The sequence below is a fragment of the Paroedura picta genome, chromosome 4 (genome assembly GCF_049243985.1).
Source record: "Paroedura picta isolate Pp20150507F chromosome 4, Ppicta_v3.0, whole genome shotgun sequence".
NCBI lineage: Eukaryota > Metazoa > Chordata > Lepidosauria > Squamata > Gekkonidae > Paroedura > Paroedura picta.
In genome coordinates this window covers 64373649-64397105 of record NC_135372.1, presented here as the reverse complement: position 1 = coordinate 64397105, position 23457 = coordinate 64373649, and the positions used below count along the sequence as shown (strand labels likewise).

At 41.3% G+C, this 23457-nt stretch overlaps 1 long non-coding RNA gene across 6 annotated transcripts; it reads right to left on the bottom strand.

Moving 5' to 3' along the window:
- Positions 1–637: 637 nt before the first annotated feature.
- Positions 638–22665, bottom strand: LOC143835497 (uncharacterized). 6 transcript variants are annotated; one of them, XR_013230171.1, is made up of 6 exons: positions 22556–22623; positions 19884–19991; positions 9907–18936; positions 9712–9773; positions 7521–8262; positions 638–5220 (listed from the first exon to the last, which is right to left on the bottom strand). It is a non-coding gene; the product is annotated as an uncharacterized LOC143835497 (long non-coding RNA). The 6 variants fall into 6 exon arrangements; XR_013230169.1 differs by having other exon boundaries at positions 9712–12837; positions 18778–18936; XR_013230167.1 differs by having other exon boundaries at positions 9712–18936.
- Between the last annotated feature and the right edge of the window lie 792 nt (positions 22666–23457).

Below are 23457 nucleotides of genomic sequence, written 5' to 3'. Positions count from 1 at the left end.
GCATTTGTACATTGCAATAAGCCTTATTTCTGAAGATGTGAGCTGATCAAATTGCCGTTAATTGTGGTGTTTGAATGCAGATGGTTCAATATAATGAGGTTCATTGGTTAGTGCTGCACTAGGATTTCAAACTCAAGTTTGTAAGTGCCTTGCTGTTAATCACATTTCACATTAATTTCACATTAATTGTGATATGAATTAAGAAACAATAGCTTGTTGTCCAGCACTGTATGTTATGGTCACCACCATTGCCATCAACCCATTATTTTTGCTGGGGCTTCCTTTTTTCCTCCAGCTTCTTTTTTTTTTACTACACATGGTACTGAGAGGCAAAAAGACAATGATTATTCTCATCACATTACAGAGGAGCAGGACAGAGGCAGAAATCAAGATCTCCCTACCTTTGAGCAACCAGATTATTACTGAAGATATTTCAAGCCATTAATCAAAGGATGCATGAGAGGAATCCCTCTGGTGCTAACATGAATGCAATAAACGCCTATGATCACATTAGTATTTCTCACTTAAATCCCAGTTTAACAGAGTAAGAATCCCTCTAACAACCTCCTCTCTTCTAAGAATCCACCTCTACATTTCTTATTTAGAAAGATTCCCATAATGCTGGAACTCTCCCCCCCCCCCCCCCCCGCTGCTTAATGTCAGTTTATCAGGGAGAATAACCACCTCTGCTGTATTTTTACAGAAACAGATTTTGTCCACTCAAAAAGTCCTTATTTCAGTTCTGTTGCCTTTTTCACTGTCCTTAAGTTTATTGACTGGATTGTTTATTAACTAAGCACCTGGACCTTTGTTTTGGATTTGGCATCTTCCAAAAATATATGATGCATAGGAAATTATAAATACAAATTTAATATCTCCGCTCCTTGTGCCTCTTGCCCCCCCCCCCCACTTCTTGATAGAATATTTGAATTGGGGCGGGGGGGTGGTACCTAAAAGGGACATTTTTGTGTTAGATATTTTGCTGCATGCTTGATATTATACTCAGGCTACCCTAATGTGAATTTAGACCATGCTCCCTTTTGTCATCCTGACCACATATGGTAACACTGGGCACATAGAAAGCACCACAGGAATATGGTCTTTTCTGCTGAAAGGCTGAAAGTAGACAAGAAGCAGAGAAGCTGGGACAAATTATGCACAGAGCAGAATGCCCCATCTGGTGGCAACAGGGCTACGGGGCTAATCTTAGATTATGCCTGATGTCTCTGCCATCCCAAACTCCACTTAGCCCTGGCCCGACTCAGGCCCTCAGATGGCTCTTGGTAATGGAACGCAAAGTCTTCTGCATTCCCTGCATTCCCTGAGAAAGGCACCATCGGGGGCTAGGTTGGGCCAGTTCTGTGCATAATCGGAAGATCCAGGCCTTTGGGCCTAGCTCCTCCCCCGACCTACGGTGTACCTGTAAGTCCACCACATGCCCCTGTCAGCTCCATGGAGTTAGCTGGGGCATTTCCACACTCCCACCTTGGTGGGAAAGCTGCATGCCATTCCCCACCATTGTGCACTGGGGGCCCCATGCACCCACACTGCCACCACCACTGCCACCACCTCCAGGCAGCACACCAGGCTTTCGAGCCCCAGCGTTGTATGTGCATGCTACACTGGGGCAGTCCATGTATGCTGGGGGATTCCTTCCCCTATGCGTATGCAGGAAGCAGCAAGGCATTCCATCCCAGTGTAAGGACTTGGCAGGAGCCTAGCATGGCTACTGCCATGCGTAATGGGTCTGGGGTTGGAATCCATGACAGGATTTCTCATGTCCTGTAAAGGTAAAGATAAAGGTATCCCCTGTGCAAGCACTGAGTCATGTCTGACCCTTGGGGTGACGCCCTCTAGCGTTTTCATGGCAGACTCAATACGGGGTGGTTTGCCAGTGCCTTCCCCAGTCATTACCGTTTACCCCCCAGCAAGCTGGGTACTCATTTTACCGACCTCGGAAGGATGGAAGGCTGAGTCAACCTTGAGCCGGCTGCTGGGATCAAACTCCCAGCCTCATGGGCAGAGCTTTCAGACTGCATGTCTGCTGCCTTATCACTCTAGACCTCCCAGAATTTGTTGCAAGGATCATGAGTTGAATCTAACCAGGGTTTTTAACCTTATTATTAGCTAATCCCCTTCCTTATTTCAGTCACCTTTCCACATGCCTTTTGATCATGCAGGTCCTATGATCTTAAACATAGACTATTTGATTGCCAAAGGAAACCTGTTCCTCATTTTTTCACCAGTGGATAAAATCCAGCCTTATGCAAACTACTGTTTACTGTGACACCTGAATGCAGGCTAAGGCCAAACTGAGAATTCAACCTGGGTCTCCAAATTCCAGATCTACTACTGTATCCACTGGTCTCAAGAAAGTCTTAAGTAGTTTTTATATTAATTTCCTGTAAGATGAATTAGATATTTTTGGTTGGGATTTTAACTTTTTAAAAATGAAATTTGCATGTTTTCCCCTTTCTGCCACTATTCTGTTGCTTTGTCTGCAGACCCTGGACATGCACGGCTTTTTTATCTGTGTAGTGGCCTTTTCCTGAGAAATGCCTTTGCTACAGAGACACAGGAGACTAGATGGAAAGTGGGGACATGTATATATCAGTCAATGAGACAGCAGTAAGACACAACCAACAATGTTTGATATGTGCTGACCTCAAATTTCATCTAAGAAAAACATGTCAGTAAATAAAACTGATATGAATATTAAAAATTCATCAAAATAGTTTTGTTAGTATTGGTGATTTTGCTTAATATTTTAATGTGAAATATTAATATTTGTTAATATTGATGATATTTTTCAGACTTCTTTCTTATGTCTGACTTGAGTGTCTTGGCTCAGGTAAGATTTAAATCTAAATCTGCATTCATTTTTTGCATGCATAAAACACCTTGCACGGATATGACTTTTAAAAAAGGTTCTAGGAGTGAAATGATGAAATTAAATGGAGGGGAGGGGGAGACTGCACATAGAGATGCATGAACAAAAGGACAATGCAACATTTGTTATGTGTTTCTTTATCCCAAAGCCAAGTATTTGTTTAAATAATAGCCACATTTCCAAACAAGGTAAAGAGTAATTCCAAATCAATTAAAATGGTTACAGTCACTTAAAACTCAAGGCCATGCAAATATCGAAATGTGCTAAAGGAAGAGGACAGCAACCAAGAAAATTAACAGATATTCACAAGTTCATTTAACTTAGAAGAGACCCTTGGGGATGAAAAGTGGTGAACATAACAAAGTTATTTAAAAAGTGCCTGGAGACATAACAGGAAACCAGAGACCCGTTAGCTGGATAGACTGCATGGAGAAAGTCCTAGAATATCAAGTGAGGAAACAGTTGAAGAAGCACAGCTTGATTAAGGATTGACAGTATGGGTATAAGTGTGGGCAATAGAGAGTGGGGTTCACAGCTCACTAACTTAGAGGAATTCTTTGTAAAGATTTCAGCCAAGACAATCTGAAGGAATCGTAGAGATTCTTTTTGCACAAACACTTTGATGTTTAGTAAATGACTAACACAGCTTTTTTACTGAGGGGTTAACCTCTTTGCTTGCAGTACCCTGAAGAGTTGCTGTAATGAAATCACACAGTGTGTAGGGATGAGTGAATCTTCTTTCTTTCATTTCTTTTTATGTTATTACTCTACATGTTTGTCAACAGTTTCAGGACTCCCATTTTCCCCGTGGCTTTTGTAGATTCATTTGTATGCACAATATATGGTTTAAAATTGCAATTTATATGGTATTTGTATGCCCTTTATATGTACATATATACATGCATGTACAATGTATTTTATGGGGAAGTTTTGATATAATAAAATACAAGAAAGATGCAAAAATAATCTGTAGCTTACACCTAATAATGGTAACATAATGCCCTAAATTAAAGCTCCTCCTCCACTGGATGGATCGCTTGCACTGAAAAAACTTGTTTGATAGAGAAAATGCAATGTGCAGAGTAATAGAATTCAGATTTGTGGTTTCAGTTTACACAAGGGAGGGTGTAAACTGAAACAAAGAATAGGGGTGAGAAACTTGAAATTATCCCTAATTCTGTAGCAATTGCAGATTGCTGAAGCTATAAAAATCAAACACTGGGATATTTCTAAAATCTGGGCAAAACATACACTTCCTTTTTAAACAAACTACACCTTTCTGATACTGTAGCCTGTAATCTAAGACTTTCATTATGCTTTAAAATATCTGGATTCAAGATGTATTTCTTAGTAATTTGTAAAATCCAAGGCATGCCATCAAAATGCTAGTGTACCAAAATGCTAGGTTAATTTTTGTCCATTTCAAAAAGTACTTGCAAGCTAATGAGCAGACAAACATTGTCAAAGTGCCAATTTTAATACCTATTAATTTAGTTTTGATATAGTTTTGAAATACATATATTTTATTTATTTATTTACATATATGCCACCTTCCCCTGAGGCTCAACCGGGCATTAAAAATGGGTTTTCAAACCCCTGGTGAGTAAATAAAAAACTAGGAACTAAAGAGGTTGAGAAGTCTAAAAATTACTATCATAAAATATATTAAATATACATTATATTGCACAGTGCTAAAGGTCAATTAAAAACAATGTATTAAAATCTCAGTAGAAAATATATACAAATGCCATGAGAGCCAAGACACAAAATATGCCGATACATTTCTGTGTTTGGCTTTGTGCATATCAAGATTTTACTTCAGTCCCAAAAAGGTTTGATTCCTTGTTTTACAGGTTGGGTCGGTTTCTTTTTCCTTCCCCTTTTTTGTTCTAAGAAAATGAAGGAGGCCAGCTACACATGACTGAGTAGCACAGGTCACCTGTAAAGGACACCTCTAGAACAATGAGAGGTTGCTTCACTTTCCTGTCAGTGGGATGTAAAGTGGGACAGAAAATGAAGAAGATTTATGTGCTGCTTAAAATGTAGTTTTCACACAGTAGCTGATATTTGCCTTATCCTTTTACCATCCTGGGAAATTTTGGGGGAGAGAGGAATCTGTTTCCCATTCAAAGTCGAAGTGTCATCACCTTCTTCGCACACGTCAGCAATACCTCTGCATACTTACGATGGAGCACTATACAGCCCTTGAGAACGTCTCTTTTCTTTTTTCTTTTTGCAGCAACGTCTTTTCAGTTTCATCTTCCACATTTTCACTAAATCCTCAGACATGTTGACATGTTCTCTTCAGCACCATGTATCATAACGGATATCTAATCGAGAGTGGCAAAATGTGGTTAGTTTTCCCCATGGCTATTTCATTAGACATAAATAACTGATTGCATTTGGGATATGAATTAACATGAAATCATTTAAACAGTGGTCAATATGACAAAATGCTTCCATTTTCTTTAAGTTATAATGGGTAAATTAGATCTTTTGTTAGCATCTTCTGTATCTAGTCACAGAGTTCCTCTGGATTAAACAGCTATACAGCATATAACCCCGTATTGAGTCTGCCATGAAAACGCTGGAGGGCGTCACCCCAAGGGTCAGACATGACTCGGTGCTTGCACAGGGGATACCTTTACCTTTTACAGCATATAACACCATGTGCCTAAGCATGAAAGATCTTTTCTCTGATTGCTAGTTTTTCACATTCTTTTTCAATAATATGAATAGTTTGATAGCATATGTGGAGATGCTGTATCCAGCCAGCTATCAGTATGAAATATGACACTAGTTGGGTCTCCTACTGAAAATGTTTCAGAATACAACAGAGTTCTGGGCCATATTTCTTGATGGCCAAACAGATAATCTTCCATTAATCATGTGACAACAAGAATGGCTACGGTTCTATACCAGGCCCATTTAAAGGTGAATTTGTTTAGTCCTACAAGGCTTGTTCTGGTCAAGGGCCAGTACCTGTATACTCAGTATTATACAGTTTCATACTGGGAGTAACCTGAGTATAATCCTTTAATATTATTTATTTATTTGGGGATTTACATTCTACATTTCTGTCCTTGAAAACTCAGGGTGGGTTATAAGGTTGCACAATAAATAGAATCCCATAGAGAAACTGTGCATGCCACTTCCTACTCAAGGAGGTATCTACCAAAGAAAATGAATTTCTGTAACTGCAACCCATTTGTGTAACTTAAGGTGGCCAGATTGTCCCACTTTTGGAGGGACATCTGAGGGCACCTGGCAAATTGTACTTACGTTGAAATTAAAAAAAATATATTACAATACTATTTTTGCATTCTGTGCGTTCTATGAAAAATTTTGTTGTTCCATATCGACAAAAATTTTAATCAGTCAGTCAGTAACCTTTTATTTGCATCAATATGTATAAGACATAAAAATAGGGTTTAAAATTTCAACAAAATAATAAAATAGGCCATGGGGTTACATAACTGAACAGATCTTAAAATGATTAAATAAACTATAAAAGATAAAATACAAGGTAGGCAGCATATTATAAAAGCATCTTAGTTAAAACTCTGGCAACTAAAATGGTTACATCTGGGTTTTTGTCAGAGAGCAGAAATTGCAAGCTCATAGATTTACTTACAGAAGGCTTGTTTCCCAGCAAAGCAACAAAGCTGTCATCCCGACACTGCTCATATAAGGGGCAATCTAACAAAATGTGTGAGACAGAGTCAGGGCAGCCAGAACCACATGGACAGAGTCTCGCATGGTATGGGATATGGTGGAATCATCCCTCTAAGACCTTTGAGAGGAAAGCATTCATTCGTGCGAGGAGAAAAGCTCTTCTTAGGGTTGGGACATCAAGAAGAGGCAAATATGTAGACATAATATTTCTCTGCATAGTGATGCCAAAGAATGCTGGTGAGCAGTCTCGAGGCTGGGTAGGTATGAGTTCCTGCTGCTCATGGTCTAGTATTCTCTGTTTAATAATCCGGAAGATACATTTTTCTTCCAGAGGTAGTAGGGAGTTCAGATTGATGCCAATGGAGACTAATTTTTGTTCAATAGCCTGTAACCATCAAAATTTAAGAGGGTCACTTTTTAGACAAGTTAAAAGGCTGCCAGTTTCTACTCTAAAACAGAGTCTGACCCAAAATTTAAAAGTAGCTATCCAGGCCCTTGTCTCTACCCTAATTTGGCCAAATTCTTATTCAAGAGCCCCCACTTTACCAATGTTAAAATCTTGTAACTCCTTCATGAGCAATACTTGCCCAGCACCACATTCATCTTCTAAGATCAAGATTAAATCTGTGCTGTTTTTATGAGCATTTAGTGATGTTATTTTGTTTCATCTACTGAAGATTCCTGAATTTTAATTTGGATTGCTGTTAAAAACATTATTTTAAACTCTGCTGCTTTTCTGCTTAATATTGTTGTTTTCATTTTTAAAAATAATCATTATAAGTTGTTTATAATATCCATGAAGCAAAAAGGTACATTGATAGTAAATTAAATGGACAAATATTTGTTGTTGTTATCTGCGAAGTCGTGTCCGACCCATTGCGACCCCATGGACAATGATCCTACAGGCCTTCCTGTCCTCTACCATTCCCCGGAGTCCATTTAAGTTTGCACCTACTGCTTCAGTGACTCCATCCAGCCACCTCATTCTCTGTCGTCCCCTTCTTCTTTTGCCCTCGATCGCTCCCAGCATTAGGCTCTTCTCCAGGGAGTCCTTCCTTCTCATGAGGTGGCCAAAGTATTTGAGTTTCATCTTCAGGATCTGGCTTTCTAAAGAGCAGTCAGGGCTGATCTCCTCTAGGACTGACCGGTTTGTTCACCTTGCAGTCCAAGGGACTCGCAAGAGTCTTCTCCAGCACCAAAGTTCAAAAGCCTTAATTCTTTGACGCTCAGCTTTCCTTATGGTCCAACTTTCACAGCCATACATTGCAACTGGGAATACCATAGCCTTGACTAAACGCACTTTTGTTGGCAGGGTGATGTCTCTGCTTTTTAGGATGCTGTCTAGATTTGCCATAGCTTTCCTCCCCAGGAGCAAGCGTCTTTTAATTTCTTTGCTGCAGTCCCCATCTGCAGTGATCTTGGAGCCCAGGAAAATAAAATCTGTCACTATCTCCATTTCTTCCCCATCTATTTGCTAGGAATTGAGAGGGCCGGATGCCATGATCTTTGTTTTCTTGATGTTGAGTTTCAAGCCAACTTTTGCACTCTCCTTCTTCACCCGCATCAACAGGCTCTTTAGTTCTTCTTCACTTTCTGCCATTAGAGTGGTATCATCTGCATATCTGAGGTTGTTGATATTGGACAAATATATGGTTTTCTTTATTTCTGTAAAGCATCTGAATAGGTAGGATACTGTGCTGTGGATGTGAGATAAACACATTTCAAATAAATAAATACAGATGTGCATAGTATACACATGTGTGTAGTATATAAGGCACTGAGTCAACATAATAGTATTGCCCTATATTTACTGGTCATGTTCTCAACACTTCCAGATTCTTTGAGGTTCCCAGGGTCTGACAAATAATGTTATTATACCACAGAGCCAAGACCTTCACCAAATCATGGCAACCATTTTATATGAAAGAAGCCTAAAACAAGGCCAACTCGTTCCCCTGTCAGGAATCATTTGTCATTTCCATTTCCATACTTATTCTCTCCATCTGTTGTAGATCTGATTTGTCACTTCTATATTTAGCATATTCCTGGGATACTGCTGGTACAAAACTCATGTTAAGCAGTAGTTATAACAACATGCATTCCAGTTCCTGGCTCAAGGACAAACAAGCAAAAGGAAGAGCAATGGTACACATTATGCCTACAGCTTGCTTTAAGGAGTCTTAAAATGGTGAGCAAAATGCTTTTCAAGAATCTGAACTGATCTTCAGCATACAGGGAGGGGGGGCAATAAAGTTCCTAACATCTAATATCATATCACTGTGAAGAAGAGAAAGTAGCCACCTGTTCCCATCTATTTCTGCTTAAAAATAAGCAATATGGAATAAGTAAGAAATGATGTTCTTCCAGGTTACTCTGCCCCTCTAGCAATGCCTACATCACAAACTGGAACAATGGTCTTTGTAATATTTGCCACTGCAGACCTTGCAAAAAGATGCTTCCCTAAACTGAATGTGAAACAAACAAACTGTGCTTAATATGGTGCAACTCTTCCTCCAGTCTAAACTCTTTGTCCCCACCCAATAGCATATTCATTGTAATTTAACATTGACATGGGGTTTGTCATAAGTGTCATACTGGAGGTAAGGAACCTGGACACCTGTTGTTCTAGCATGCTACCGGCTACTCTTGCCTATTAGTGTTCCATTTAAGTAAGGTGACCAGATTTTAACATTGGTAAAGCGGGACACCATTGACCGGGGGGGTTCTTGATTAAAAATTTGGTCTATATGGAACAACAAAAAATTTCATAGAATGCACAGAATGCAAAAAATAGTATTGTAATATATATTTTTTAATTTCAACGTAAGTACAATTTGCCAGGTGCCCCCAGATGTCCCTCCAAAAGTGGGACAATCTGGTCACTTTAATTTAAGTCAGGCCTCAGTATCCATTCCTGGATTCTTCCATATGCAAAGTCACAAACCTCCAATAGTTTGTGGTCCATTTCCACAGTTCTACTAGCTTGGTGTAGTGGTTAGGAGCATGGACTTCTAATTCGGAAAGCCAGGTTTGATTCCCCGCTCCTCCCCCACATGCAGCCAGCTGGATGACCTTGGGCTCATCACAGCACTGATAAAGCTGTTCTGACCCAGTTGTAATATCAGGGCTCTCTCAGCCTCACCTACCTCACAAAGTGTATGTTGTGGGGAGAAGAAAGGCAAGGTGATTGTAAGCTGCTTTGAGACTCCTGGTAGAAAAAAAACAACATATAAGAACCAATTCCTCCTCATCCCCCTCCTTCTTGCATTTGAATTGTGTTTGAATCACTACTCTAAGATGGCAAACCCTAGGAGACCTTGAATCAGTCACACACACTCTACCTTAGCTTCTTCACAGGATTGCTCTGAGGACAAAATGGAGGAAAGGCAAACAATATCAACGGCTTTTTGTCATCATTGAGGCAGAACACACCTGAAGTTAATAAGTAAATAATGAATTAGCATGAGATTCCTACTTTTCTTCATAGTTAGCTATTGTTTTAGTTGTCTGGGTACTTGCATCCCATCCTAAGCAACATTACTCCATTCTGAGTCCTTTGAAAGAAATGGTCTTAAGAATGCTTTCAGTGTTACTCTGTTCAGGATGGGAAAATTTAGGTGAGGTTTGCTGCTGAGGCAGGACCTGTGGCCACATAACAGTCAAGCAGGCCTGACCATTCTCCCCCTCCACACACCAGTTGTCTGAAGGCTTGAAGGATGCAAAAGCTTGGAGACAGCTGCACAAGGTATGTCATTGCGCAGCTGAGAAGGCCCAGGCTTTCTCGCCCTCCCTCAGCTGTCTAAGGCTTGGAGGGTGTGGAAGAACAGAGTTGCAGCCAGGTTAGGCATGCTGCTGGGGCAGCCCCTCCAGCCACGTGGGCCAAGCTCTTCTCTCCCCCCCCCCCCAGCTGTCTGAAGGCCAGGATGATGTGGAAAAGGTGCAGCTGGGTTAGGTATACTGCCAGGGCAGGCCCTCCAGTCACAGCGTGGCCAAGAGGGACCAGCCTTTCTCCCCCTTCCTGGCAGTCTGAAGGCTGGGTGAGTGTGGAAAAGTGGAGGCACAGCTGGGCAAAACACACTGCTGGGGCAGGAAGACTTATCATCAGTGGGGCCATGGAGCGAAGCCAGCTCTTCTTCTGCCCTGCTAACTATCTGAAAGTGGCAAGAATCAGGAGGAGAAGCAGAAGGGACTGGTAATTCCTACAATTGGCCCTCAGTTGGGGTGTACCCTCATCCTATGAGGGTAATATCCCCCACTGAGGGCCAATCAGGACAAGTTTTAGTTGGTGTATTATCAGCATCCCACCAAGTCTTATTAAAGTTACCAATTGAAGCGATTCATCTAAGGATGTACAAGTTTTTTTTAAAAAAAATGTACCATGAGCTTCCCACATCAGCTTTAAAGCTTACTAATTATGACAAGATCCTGACCTTACAACACTTCTGAAGCTGTGAAATTCAGTATTCCAACTGGGGGAGGTCAATGATATAATCGAGCACTAAGATTTTGCTTTTATAATTTTACATTTCAGAAAAAAATACATTTTCTGCATTCTTTCCCATCAAAGGCCTTCATGATACTCTTGCATGGGGGGAGGGGGGTGGCTTTTGCTACTACTAGGACTTCCTTTGCTTGGAGACTGGTTGATGGTTGAGGTTTCCAAAAGTACTTGAGTACTGGGTGGCATCTATTTTTTTTCTTCTCCCCATAGATATATATATATATATATATATATATATATCCTTTTATCCCCCCTGCATTTTCCAGGATTAAGTCTCTTTTAATAAGGATGGTTCTGATCTGGTCTTTGTGCCACTAAAAGATGGAGAAAAATGTAGGAAGCAGAGATATGTAGGAAAAGACAATGAACTTAAAAAAAAATGTTATCACACACTAACAGGGCTGTTTTACAAAACCTAGCTGGGCAGGAACTGGATGACACTTAAGGAAGAGAGAGACCATAGACTGATAGAGATATTGACCTTATTAGGACACTGCATCCTGGGAATGACTGCAGCTTGTCCTGGCTGGTCTTGCTTTGTGCCAATGCTGGCACAATAAAACAGGGGTATAAGCCTTTGATGGTATAGGTGATGTTAGGTCCAGTAATTGTGGCACTGGAGTGTATATGGCAGCAAAGTTGGCATTTGGGTTTGTTGCAAGCTCTAGTACCAGTGTCCATGTTCACATTCGATGCTGCATTGTTGTGGGCGTGGAGTTGTTTGAGATTGAGGGGCTGTCTGTGTGAAATAAAAGGTTTACCCCGCCCCCCCTAGTGCTTGGGAAAGAGAACTGTCATTATCCAGTAGGGGCTGTAAGTCACTGATGATGCGTTGTACTGTCTTGAGCTGAGAGCTATATGTAACCACTAGTGACTCCAATCCCTTGGACAGAGATTCCCATCTAAATGATCTACAACAAACCTTTTTGGAACTAAAATACCCAACCAGTGAGGTCAAAGAACAGATTAACAAAGCCAGAAGGATACCAAGAGAAAACCTGTTAGAAGACAGACCCAAAAGAGAAAACAACAGAATCCCTCCCCCCCGAAAAAAATATCTTTTGGATCTAGCAAACTAGCAAGGCACAGCAGTATAAAATCGAGGCAGATCCCATCTGCAGAACTGGCACCTGTATTTTTTAACCAAAGGGTAAGCCAGACCTGTTGCAGATACCTGGCATCAGCATGAGCTCTGTAAAAATCGAATACACACAACCACAATGGAAAGGTTGGCAGATTCCTCCATATCACTGATCCCTCAGTGGGACATAATGACTTATTCACAGAAACAACAACTGAGCATATTGCAGATTGAAATTTCTTTCTTTTTGTTGATGATGCTATTTGTTTTCTTTCCCAAATGCTGCTTCTGCCACTGCCAGAGGCATTTATGTATAACCTGTCTGTTGCCGCATTCATTTTGATACTGAAAAAAATAGACATTGCTGGTAGAGGAGTAAACCTTCTACACTACCACCCCCACCCGCTTCTGCTTGGGCTGAGTTTCAGAAGGTTGTTTGTTTTCCCTGTTTGTAATTGAATGAAACTTTGTCATTTGTCAGTGTCTGGGTTCTTTCCTATAATATTTTGCTGATTTCTTGTATTTATCTTACTCACAGTGCTGGTGGAGAATGATAAACAAAACCTTGGTGTGCTGTAAAAGAAGGTTATTTTGTCAAGAAGTATTGCATGCTTTTTATATATAATCATGCCGGTTCCTGTAATACTGCAGACTCACAAGGGGCTCCTTTGATGTGGAAGGCGTTCTGCCCTGGGTGGGATAAAGAATTAGAAGTCAGAAGGAGAATGAATCAATGTGGGTAAAGCAAATTCTGGAGATGGGGGCTGAGGAGCTTGCTCATCCTAATGCAGGGTGGAAAATGGGAAAACATTCAATGGCTCCTGCCGTTGAGGCCTCTTTGGTTTCATTTTTCTCATGCGCTCGAAGTCTGCCGCTCTCACTTTCCATGCTTCATTAAGAATATCAACACTAGCAAGCTAGCAATGCTGTGCAAAGCTTAATGGGTTCCATTTGCAATGGGCTTGTGAAAACCACTGTAAAAATGTTGAGTGTCTCCTCTGAATTTTGTTTACAATCCAGGTTTGAGCAGAACTGAGAACGCTCCATGAAACTCAACTGAAAGGATGATGTTTGGCCTGGTTTCAGACAAATAATGTAAAACTAGACACAGATGACTTCCATCATGACTGTGGTTGTACCTACAGGGCCTCCAAGAAGCTGGACAAATAGGACCCTATGCACACATTAAATTCAGTCATTCAAGGCCTATGGTTTCCTCCTCTTCTCTGTTTTTATTAGTTGCCTAATATTTTCTTCCATTTACCCAATGATTGTAGTGATCCAAAAAGGGGAGGCAGCTTGCTGCCAAAATGGAAGGAAGTTGGGATGCCAGCCTCTAGGTAGGACCTGGAGATCTCTGGAAGTACAGCTCATCTCTAGACTACAGGAATCAAGAATCATTTAGTTCAACCCTCTGCAGAATGCGGGAAATTAACAACTACCTGCCCACCATATTTACCTGAATTCCATGCCCAGATGATCCCCCCACTGCAAAAAAACAAAACAAAAACAAAAAACCCCAGAATCCATGGCCAATCTGGCCTGGAGGAAATTTGCCTCTTGTCCCCAGACTGGTGATTGGCATTTCCCTGGGTGTGCACGAAAGGGCCACAAGAGCTAAGTATGGACACCACCCTGTCTACCCAGCAACTTACAATCTGCCTAAATTCATAGAATCAGCATTTCGGTGAAATGGCTATCTAGCCTCTGCTTAAAAACTTCCAAAAAAGAAGAAAGCACCACCTCCTGAGGAAGCCTGTTCCTCTGAAGAATCACCCTAATCACTAAGAACTTCTTTTGAAAGTTTAGCCAAAAATTCTTTTGAATTAATTTCACCCCACTGGTTCTGGTCATACCTTCTTGTGCAACAGAAAATAACTCTGCTCCATCCTCGATGTGACATCCCTTCAAGTACTTGAAGATGACTATCATATCACCTCATAGTCATCTTCTCAGTTACCCTGGAGAAAATGGATGCTTTGGAGGTTGGGCTCTGTGGTACTGTATTCCAGTGAGGACCCTGTCCTCCCCAGGTTCCATCCACAAATCTACAAGAGTATCCCATCCTCAGTCTGGCAACTTATCTCCCCATCCCCTGCTGATGACTAGGGAGGAGAGGAGTGGCATGGCAACCCTAGAAAGAAGATGCTATCAGCACCTGAAACTTAAACTTGAGAGCCAGCTTGGTGTAGTGGTTAGGAGTGCAGAATTCTAATCTGGCATGCCGGGTTCGATTCTGCACTCCCCCACATGCAGCCAGCTGGGTGACCTTGGGCTTGGTCTGCTGTTCTGACCGAGCAGTGACATCAGGGCTCCCTTAGCCTCACCTACCTCACAGGGTGTCTGTTGTGGGGAGAGGAATGGGAAGGCAACCATAAGCAACCATAGTTGAAACCACCAGGCTTTAGGAGATGTAAAAGACCTCTGCCTGAGATCTTGTCAAGCCATTGTTGGTCCGAGTAGACCAGTAGGCTGATTCATTATAAAACAGCTTCATGTGTGTTCATCTAAGAATGAAAGGAGTTCACTTATGCCAGCTAGTTGCAGGCTGTAGAGGCAGAGCTGTGTGGGGAACAGCGGGTTATAAAAGATGGTACTTGTTAGAGCCACTGATCCAGAAGGGCTGACTCCATGAGAGAATCTAGCATGAGAAGCACTGTTTTATCAGCCTATCCATCATGGAGGAAATAGAACCACAATGCTGATGTCATTCAGTTAAAAATCATTTGTAGCGGGCAAGGGAGAGTCTGCTTCTCAGTGTCTTCACTGAACTGAACAGAGTACAACCACATTTGTTTAGACCAAATTTTCCCCCATTCAGTTTTCATTAACAGATCTGGACTGGCAGAAGGAGAGCACGTATTTCGAACAGCCCATTAATTACAGAGTATTACCTTTGGGAGTAGGATCTGTTCCCAGGGCACATTATTATAGAAATACAAAGAGCTGAAGGAAGCCTGGCACTTGAGCGGCAGCCCGGAAAGTAGCCTTGGAAAAGAGAAGTTCATGCAAGAACTCCAGAAAGCCCAACAAAAAGGAGAGAATCCTTTGAGTATAATATATATTGCCAATACAAAGCATCCGTTGTTTAATTTTTGAGTCTTTTTTTCCTATATAGATCTAATTAAAAAAATACCTTCCTGCTTTCCTTTGCACACCTTACCCATAACCCAACACAAACCATGAACTTTGCTAAATATGCCACACATGTATATCTTGCCCTTGCTTTAAGGTTTTCAATGTGATGTAACTGATGTTCACCTCCACATTTATTTATTTATTTATATTTATATTTTTATACCGCCCTCCCCTATGGCTCTGGGCGGTTTACATAAAACATTTTTGAACATTCACATAGAACACTATCAAAATCAATATCAAAATCAATATAACAATATAACAATATAACAATAACAACAAAATATCAACTGGAACAATTAGAACAGCACTTCAACAATAACTTGATAATCCCTCAGTCGGTTCGTTCCCTCAGTCTGGGGGCACCTGTAGGTGTTATGGCTCAGTCGGCCCCACCAAATGCCTGGTGGAAGAGCTCCTTTTTGCAGGCCCTGCGGAATTGTGGAAGTTCCGGAAGGGCCCTGATCTCTTCGGGGAGCTCATTCCACCAGGTGGGGGCCAGGACTGAAAAGGCCCTGGCCCTTGTTGAAGCCCGATGTGCCATTGCACAGTAAATTCCTTCATTTCAGGTGACTGTGCCTTTTGAAGGGAAGGAACCCAGGTGCATTTTGCAGGGAGATTTCCCTTGTGCCTGCTGAAAGGCAGGATTGTGCAGATCTGGGAGGGGGAGAGGCAAGAGAGAGGGGCAAGGACCTGTCAGCTGGTGCAAACAGAATGTTTCCAAGGTAGGACAGGTACACTGCTGATCACAGGGGAAAGGGGGGAGGAGTCTGAGTCTTTGCCTCTATCCCCACCCCCCACCCCAGGTGGTTTTGCCTGACAGCAGGAACAGCCAAACCTAGAAAGTGCCATCCCATGTAGCAGAGCAGCTCAAACACACAGGAGTCAAGTTCACATGGAATCAGAAATCTCTCCCAAAACCTGAATGAGTGAAAATGGAAACGCTCTGTGCAGAAATCTCACTGACGATGATCATGTGCACCACTGGGGAACATTCTGCTGACTTTTAGAGATTTGCCTGCTTAATCTCCCTGGTTATATTCCTACCACCCTTGGATCCAAAACCAGGTGGCTGTTTCCTTGCCACTGTAATTTACAAGTGTTCAGCAAGTTTGTGTGCTTTCTCATAGCCTTATCTGACTTACTGCATTGCCATGACTAGAAATTGATTGTCCTCTATCCGGTCAATTCTAGGCCTCTGCCAGAGGAGCATCTGATCTAGCCTGCTGGTACTGCCAGATTCTTCCTTCATACTTTCTATTGTGCTGTAATCTCCTTCTACCTCTGAGCCTTGTATTTCGAGGTTTATCCAATGATATGCTTTTTGCATCTGTTCTGGTTCTGAAGCTTTTTTTCCCATTTATCCCTTTGGTATTCCTAACCCTGACTTCCATTGGCTACATTTTTTGCCCTTTTCTGCCCCTTCTCCCCCTATGGCTCTCAGAACCTTCATGTTGGCAGCCTGTCCTGGCCCATTAACTTTGATTCTGCAAGGACTTAGGGGCATTTGCATAAAATAAACTCTTCATTTGCTTTATTTCTGTATTCAGTCAATTTATATACTGTTCTTCATCACAAGCATTCCCAAAGCAATTTTATGGCCTCCTTTTATGTTCAAGATTGTTTTATGCTGCTGGTTTATATTGACTGCTGGTTTTAGCTCACAAATTGTTTTTATTAAATTGTTTTTCATCGATTCAGTGTTTTAAATATTGCATTATTTATTGTTTTGTTTCTTTCTTCTCTGTTATCAAGAAAGGAGGGTTATAAATGTGCTAAATCAATAAACAATAACCACGTGAAAGAACTGAAATGTTGTAAACCATCCCCAAAATCCTGAATAGAAGCAGGCACAAACCGCTCCCTCTCTCCCTCCCTCCCTCTATTGTCCTCAGCAACAGCAACAGAAAGCTGGAGGGAGGGTCTCCTCATCAATTTCAGACATGATGGATGAATGTTTGGCTATTCCCTGCCCTTCCTGAAGTGGTGCCATTGATGGGGGCTAGAACCTGGAAGAAAGAACTAAGAGCTGGATCTATCTATGTATATGGTTTATAAACTCATTGAACTTTGTGGACTCACAAGACTGTAACCCTGTTTAGAGTTGTATTGTTAAGGGTACCTGCTTACTACTGCCCCCATTCCTCCAGCCAGTGACCTCCTTCTGCAATGGCAGTTAGAAGCTAGGAGTAGGGGATCTTCAGCCAGATCTGCTGCTAAAATCCAGGCTGACTGCCTTTTGCATTCCTTTTTCTTCAGGACAGTTCCCAATTCTGCAATACCCAAATCCCCATTTCCTTGTCTTAGGTAAGCAGCTCCCCCCGTCCATTTTATCATCCCATCTTGTATCCCAGTTTCTGATATAACATCCACATTTTTCAAGCATCCAACTTATTCCAGTTGGAATAAATTGTACAAATGAGTAGAAAAATATGCAGGTTGCATGACATAGTTCAACTGCAATGTCTGTTGTGTTTGTTTTCCTGTATCAAGTATGGTTTGTTGATTCCAGTGGCATCTTTACCAGCAAGAAATTAAATACATTTCCCCCAAAATATCCCAAGGTTCAAGAGGACAAATTAGCTTATCTTTTTGTTTCCTTCCACCACTACTAGCAGTCATAATATTCTGCACCCTCTTTAAACTCAAATCTTGAAGCATTCCTTAGAAACAAACTAACTATAAAAAGTAAGTAATGTTTCACTGTCCACATTCTTGTCACATCTTTGCAGAAAAGCAGCTGTTTTTGTTTGGGGCTGAAAATAACAGCCCAAAATGGATTTTTTTTTAAAGGCAATTCAGTGTTGGGATCATAAGAAAACTCTAATAATAGTAATAGTCTTCTTTCATTTGTACAGCATTTTACCTTTGAGAAGAAGCAAAATAGCCCTCTACCCCATTCCTACTCAATTATACCTTTAGGAAGGAGTAGGGCTGCATTCCAAGAACAACAATGCTGCTTCTTTTCTTGTACAACCAGCTTCTGCATTGTGCAGGAAAACCATTAGCATCTCATTGGAGTCAGCATCTGAGAACAGCGGATTTGATCCAGTGGACAGACATTGCCCTGGAATGTCTGAGCCAAGCTTTGTTGGAGACTCCCTGCATGGCTTATGTTGTAACCTTCCCTTAGACTGCAATCCTGTACATGCTTATTGGGAATATTTCCTTTATTGTAATGGCGCTTGGTCAAAGTGGATTACATTAAATCAATGAGATTTGTTTCCCCAAAAGCATACATTGCATTGGAAAGCATAAGGTTGCCATGTGTTACAATAGACGTCTTAATGATCTAGTGGCACTTTGCATATAAAAAAATAGTATAAAATTGACAGAATATTTGCAGTGTTTTCCATATTTACTCATATGCTCTTGGCTTAACCAGCAGCTATATTAAAACAAAAATGTATGTGAAAAGTAGAAGGAAATTAAAAGTGACCAGCTTAATACTGAGGGCCATTCCGCACGACTTAAATGTAGCAGAAGTCTTACCTTTGGTAAACGCTATTAATTCAATGTTCCGCATGATGTCGTACACAATCTGCAACACTCCTACAACACTCCCGCAAAAATTGCTTCATTGTAGCGCTTTTCAGGAGATCCAGAAAAGAGGATTCCCCCTTAAAAAAATGCTAGACTCTTAAGAACAACCTGCAACACATCCAAATAAGACATGTGCGTTCTCAATGTAGAGGTAGAAAGAATGTCCCTCCTTCACTCTTGCCCCTGAGCTTCCAGAGACACGATCGCCATTTTTCCCCCCTTAAACCGGAGAAAGCAACAAACGAGTGAGGCTTTTCCAGCTAAAGTCCCTCCAGAGAAGTGATTAACAGTAAAACATAGCTTCCTACTGCTAGTGTCTTTAAAGTACACATGCACAATACAGCCCCCTGTTTGACACTGGCCATAATTTCAGCCACAAATCGCGCCCATCGGGGGGGGGGGGTTTACTTGAAGAGGATGTAAATGATTAAGCTCCTATGCCAGCAAAAAAGGTCTTTCTGAGACAATGAACGAACACATATTCGTTGCTACTGGTGTTTTCAGCTTTTTAAAAAACAGTTTTTAAAGGGAAAGGGGCTTTTTGGGAGCACGAACACAACAGTTCATTGGCTGTTCTGTTGGATTGAAGGCCAGTGGCGGGAAGAAGCATGGAAAAATATTGCTTCCTTTGTTGCGATTCCAGCGAGACCGAAAACCTGTGGGGAATTAATACAATGCTCCTGGGACTTCAATATTCCACTAAAATTAAAGGTATGCGGAATGATGAAATTCCACTATTTAATATAGCATTTCTGCATACTGAATACATTCAGCAAAATTGGTCCTTGTGCGGAAAGACCTTGATTATTACCAGTTTTAAGCAGAATAGTTTAAGACTTTAGGAATATATACATGCCAGAGATGTTTCTAAGAAGTGATCCTAGGAAGGTCTGTCACAATGGCTTCTTTCATTGCACGAAGAAATGTTATAGCCACTTTAGAAAGCTAGACTTCACATGTATGTGCATTTTTCTTTAAAATTTTTTTTACTTCATAGCATAACCCTAGCATTGTCTTAGGCAACAAGCAGCAAAACATCTTGTCATCAGCATTACCTGCCTGAAGAATAAAACAGAGCAAAGGAAATCACGTAAACAAAGGGCCTCCTGGCTATCTTCTATAATCCTTTGCAGAAAAGTGTTGATGGAGTGGGTCAAGGACACCTGATGAAATAGGAGCGTCCATTAGCATGCCCTTGCTAAAGCTGAATGGCTTCTCAGAGGAACAGAAAGGAATCCTTACAAACAAGGAAGAAGCAAGGAGTACCACAGCAAGATGCACAAAGCGAGCAAGCCTATTTTTTTTCTCTTGCAGTCAGTGCTCCCATAAATCCGACCTGGTTTTCAGGAGGCAAATAGTAGCACAACAAAATGATTCATTAAAGTACTTGCAAGGTAAGAGATACAATCTTGGGGAACCACGTTTGGACAGGAAATGGCACAATCGTAAAATGCCAGCAAGATTTGGGATACAAGCGTGGGAAACCCTATTGGGACAAAAAATGGCACAATATCTATAGCACTTTTAAGGGGCTGAACACTGTATTTCTTCTGTCATCTGTTCTTACAAGGTAAATGACTCATAATTCCATATCTGTGGAAACTATAAGATTCAGATAATGGCTTGACGAGCAAATTTAGCCAAGAAGGGTTATTAGGGATATAAATTCCATTCCTCTAGCAACAATTTATATACTTGGAAAGGAGACTATCAATGAAGACTTTGTAGAGGAAGGTAATGGCAAACCTGCTTCTCATTTGCTTTGAAACCCCTCTTGTTGCTCTCTGCATCCACTGGCTGTGACTTAACAGCACCACACACACTCACCATCTTATGTCTTTGGTGGTTCTTCAGCCCACCTCTCTAACATTCTCCTAACTCTAAAATCAACCATATTATTAGGCCAACCCTCATTTCTTGCTTTAAAGGTCAAGACTGTCAAATAGGCCCTTATTTTTACTGCCAACTCCCTACTTTTCAAATATATCAAATAGTATCTGATATGATCAACTGGCAAAGGTCACACATGTCTTTCAGCAAGCCCTCACCTTCCTACCACTCAGGTCATCACTGTGGGTAATAGTGACCTTGAGAATATGCACCAAATTCCTGCCCTACAACAGCAGCAGATCATACCTGAAAGTCCTCTTTCATCAATAATTCACGTCTCCCAAAGGAAATCCCATTATATCCCTTTATAAAGTGTGACCACACTTGGCAGCACATCCATTCAGATGTGACCCATTATCCTAATTTTATGTTGTGGGTGTTTAGCCTTCCAGGATGCATCATGCATTTACCTTAAAATGCATATCCTAGGACAACAACACAGCAGGTAAAATTCAAGTGCCCTAACACAACCCTTAACTTCCTCCATGTGCCCTTTCCTCTGACAGCTTATTCCACTAATAACTCCTTACACTTGTGCAGCTTATCTTGAGGCAGGCAGCATGTCTCAGCTATGGCATTTTTGCTCAAGAATGGAAGACACTGTATGGGGTCTTCAGTCTCTTCCTTTGTCAATGGAACTCCTAGCTGCCTTTTTGACTTTTCAAAAACTAACATAAGTTAAGTGAAATATGGTAAGAGTTACCTGGAAAATTTGATGGGAAAATTTAGCAGAGCAAATATAGCTCAGTGGAAATCAAGCAGCACAGAGATATGTTTAGATTCTAAGAAAAGTATACTACACATTTGTTTGTTTGCTTATTGGAAAATTTCTAGACCACCCCTATCGGCACTGCCATCTCTGGGTGGTCTGCTACATTGTTACATGGAAAGAAGATAACAGCCTAACTAACTCATATTTTTAGTCCTGATCTACTCCATCCTTCTTTGTTTTTCTCATCTCCTTCCTCCTTACTTTGACCCTAAAAACAAAGGATAAGAAGTCGTCCCCCCCAAACTTCAGTCCTTGTGTATATGCTGAGTATCATGCACTGTCTCCAATGTATTGATTTGCTAACTAGTTTACTTCAGCTTAACCTTTTCTTGACTAAAGGAAGTATACTTGCAAAAGCCAACAATTAGCAACAAAACTTCATTGGCTCTGCCTTTGGTGAAAAGACCCAGTCACACATTCAAAAAATGAGCAACTGATGGAACAAACCTCTAGCAAGGATTTATCTATACAATATTAATCCTCACACTGGAAACCCAAATCTCAAAATCTGCTGGATGGATGATTTAATACTGATTTCTCAAGCATGACCTATTTGCCTTAAGTCCTAACCATTGTGAAGGCTAAAACAAATGACACATAATGAAGAGAACAAAGTCATGTCTTTCAGCCAGCCCTCGCCAGCATTCAGGCCCACAATATGCAATCCGACTTTGCTACACTGGGCTCTTCTTTTTTTTCTTCCAGAGCAACACAGTTCTTTTGATAATATCCATCTTGCATACCAGCTGGGAAGTTTAGACTGAAAAGTTTTAATTTTTATGAATTGAGGGGAAAAGAAAGTCCTTTCCCAGGTAAATACTGGTCTGCAAAACCTGTGCAAGCTTTTGTTTATTTTGGAGGAGAACTTCACAGCTCCCAAAGGAATGCAAAATGCTGTTTTTAAAGCGGCAGATTGACTGGCAATGAAAATGTCCCAATTTTCCTGTTTCCTGCAGAGGCTTTTCACTGCTTTCCTCATGATTGCACATAAATTACTGCTTCCTTCAAAGTCAAGCTGTCTAAAAACACACACACTACCAGTTTCTGCATTTCCTTTCCTCTCACCTGCTGTGCTTGCCTTTGGACCAAGATTCACCTCCTGAGGTACTGACTGTACCACTGTGGCTCCCAGAGATTGTTTTTGGCCAAAGTTCCTATGCTTTGCTGGAATTTGCTTCTCTCTTCTGACTCTAGGTCAAAGTCCTCTGTCCTCACTCACTAATAACCTGCATTTCAAGCTGCTGTTTGCATAGCGTCATTGTCTGCCTGGCCAGTCTCCCGTGCATATTCAGGCCGCCCTCCAAGTTTTGTCTCATTGTGAAGTTAAATTGGTTAGACAAAGGATCACAATGCCCAGCCATGCCCTGGCAGCAAGAGAAAATGAGCCTTTCTGAGAATGAAGAGTAGCCCTGCCCTCGCTATTCAGCTTTTCAAATCCAAGACCAGCCTTTAACCAAGAATAGGGAATCAATTACTGCATTCTTTTACCACATATGCTTCTCACTCCCCACCCATTACTCATTTTCTCTCTTTCTCAGGTACCCTCAGACAACTTACAAGCTCAAGTCTAAATAAAACATAACTTTGGCAGGAAAATAACTTACTTGTGTGATGTTGTATATGCTCAGCATCTTGTCTAAATGGAACTGCAGTCACAATCTGTGTTCAGCATTAGCATCCCACAGAATCATAACTCAGGTTGGCATTCTTAACATTACACCGGTAGGTAAAAAACCTGTTTAAATGGGACTCCAGGTGTATCCAATATCTCAGAGATAAATGTGGCTGGGGACTTACCACCCCAGTCCCTTCAGGGCAGCAGGCAGGTTCCCCTCCACCAAAGACATCCTGCCATCCACCCAGGCCTTTTCATCAGATTCTACCTCCAGTGTGAGGGAGGAGCTGGTGCCAAGGCATGGGGCAGTGCACAGGGGTCATTCTCAAAAGAGGAGGCCTGAGGCTAGGGC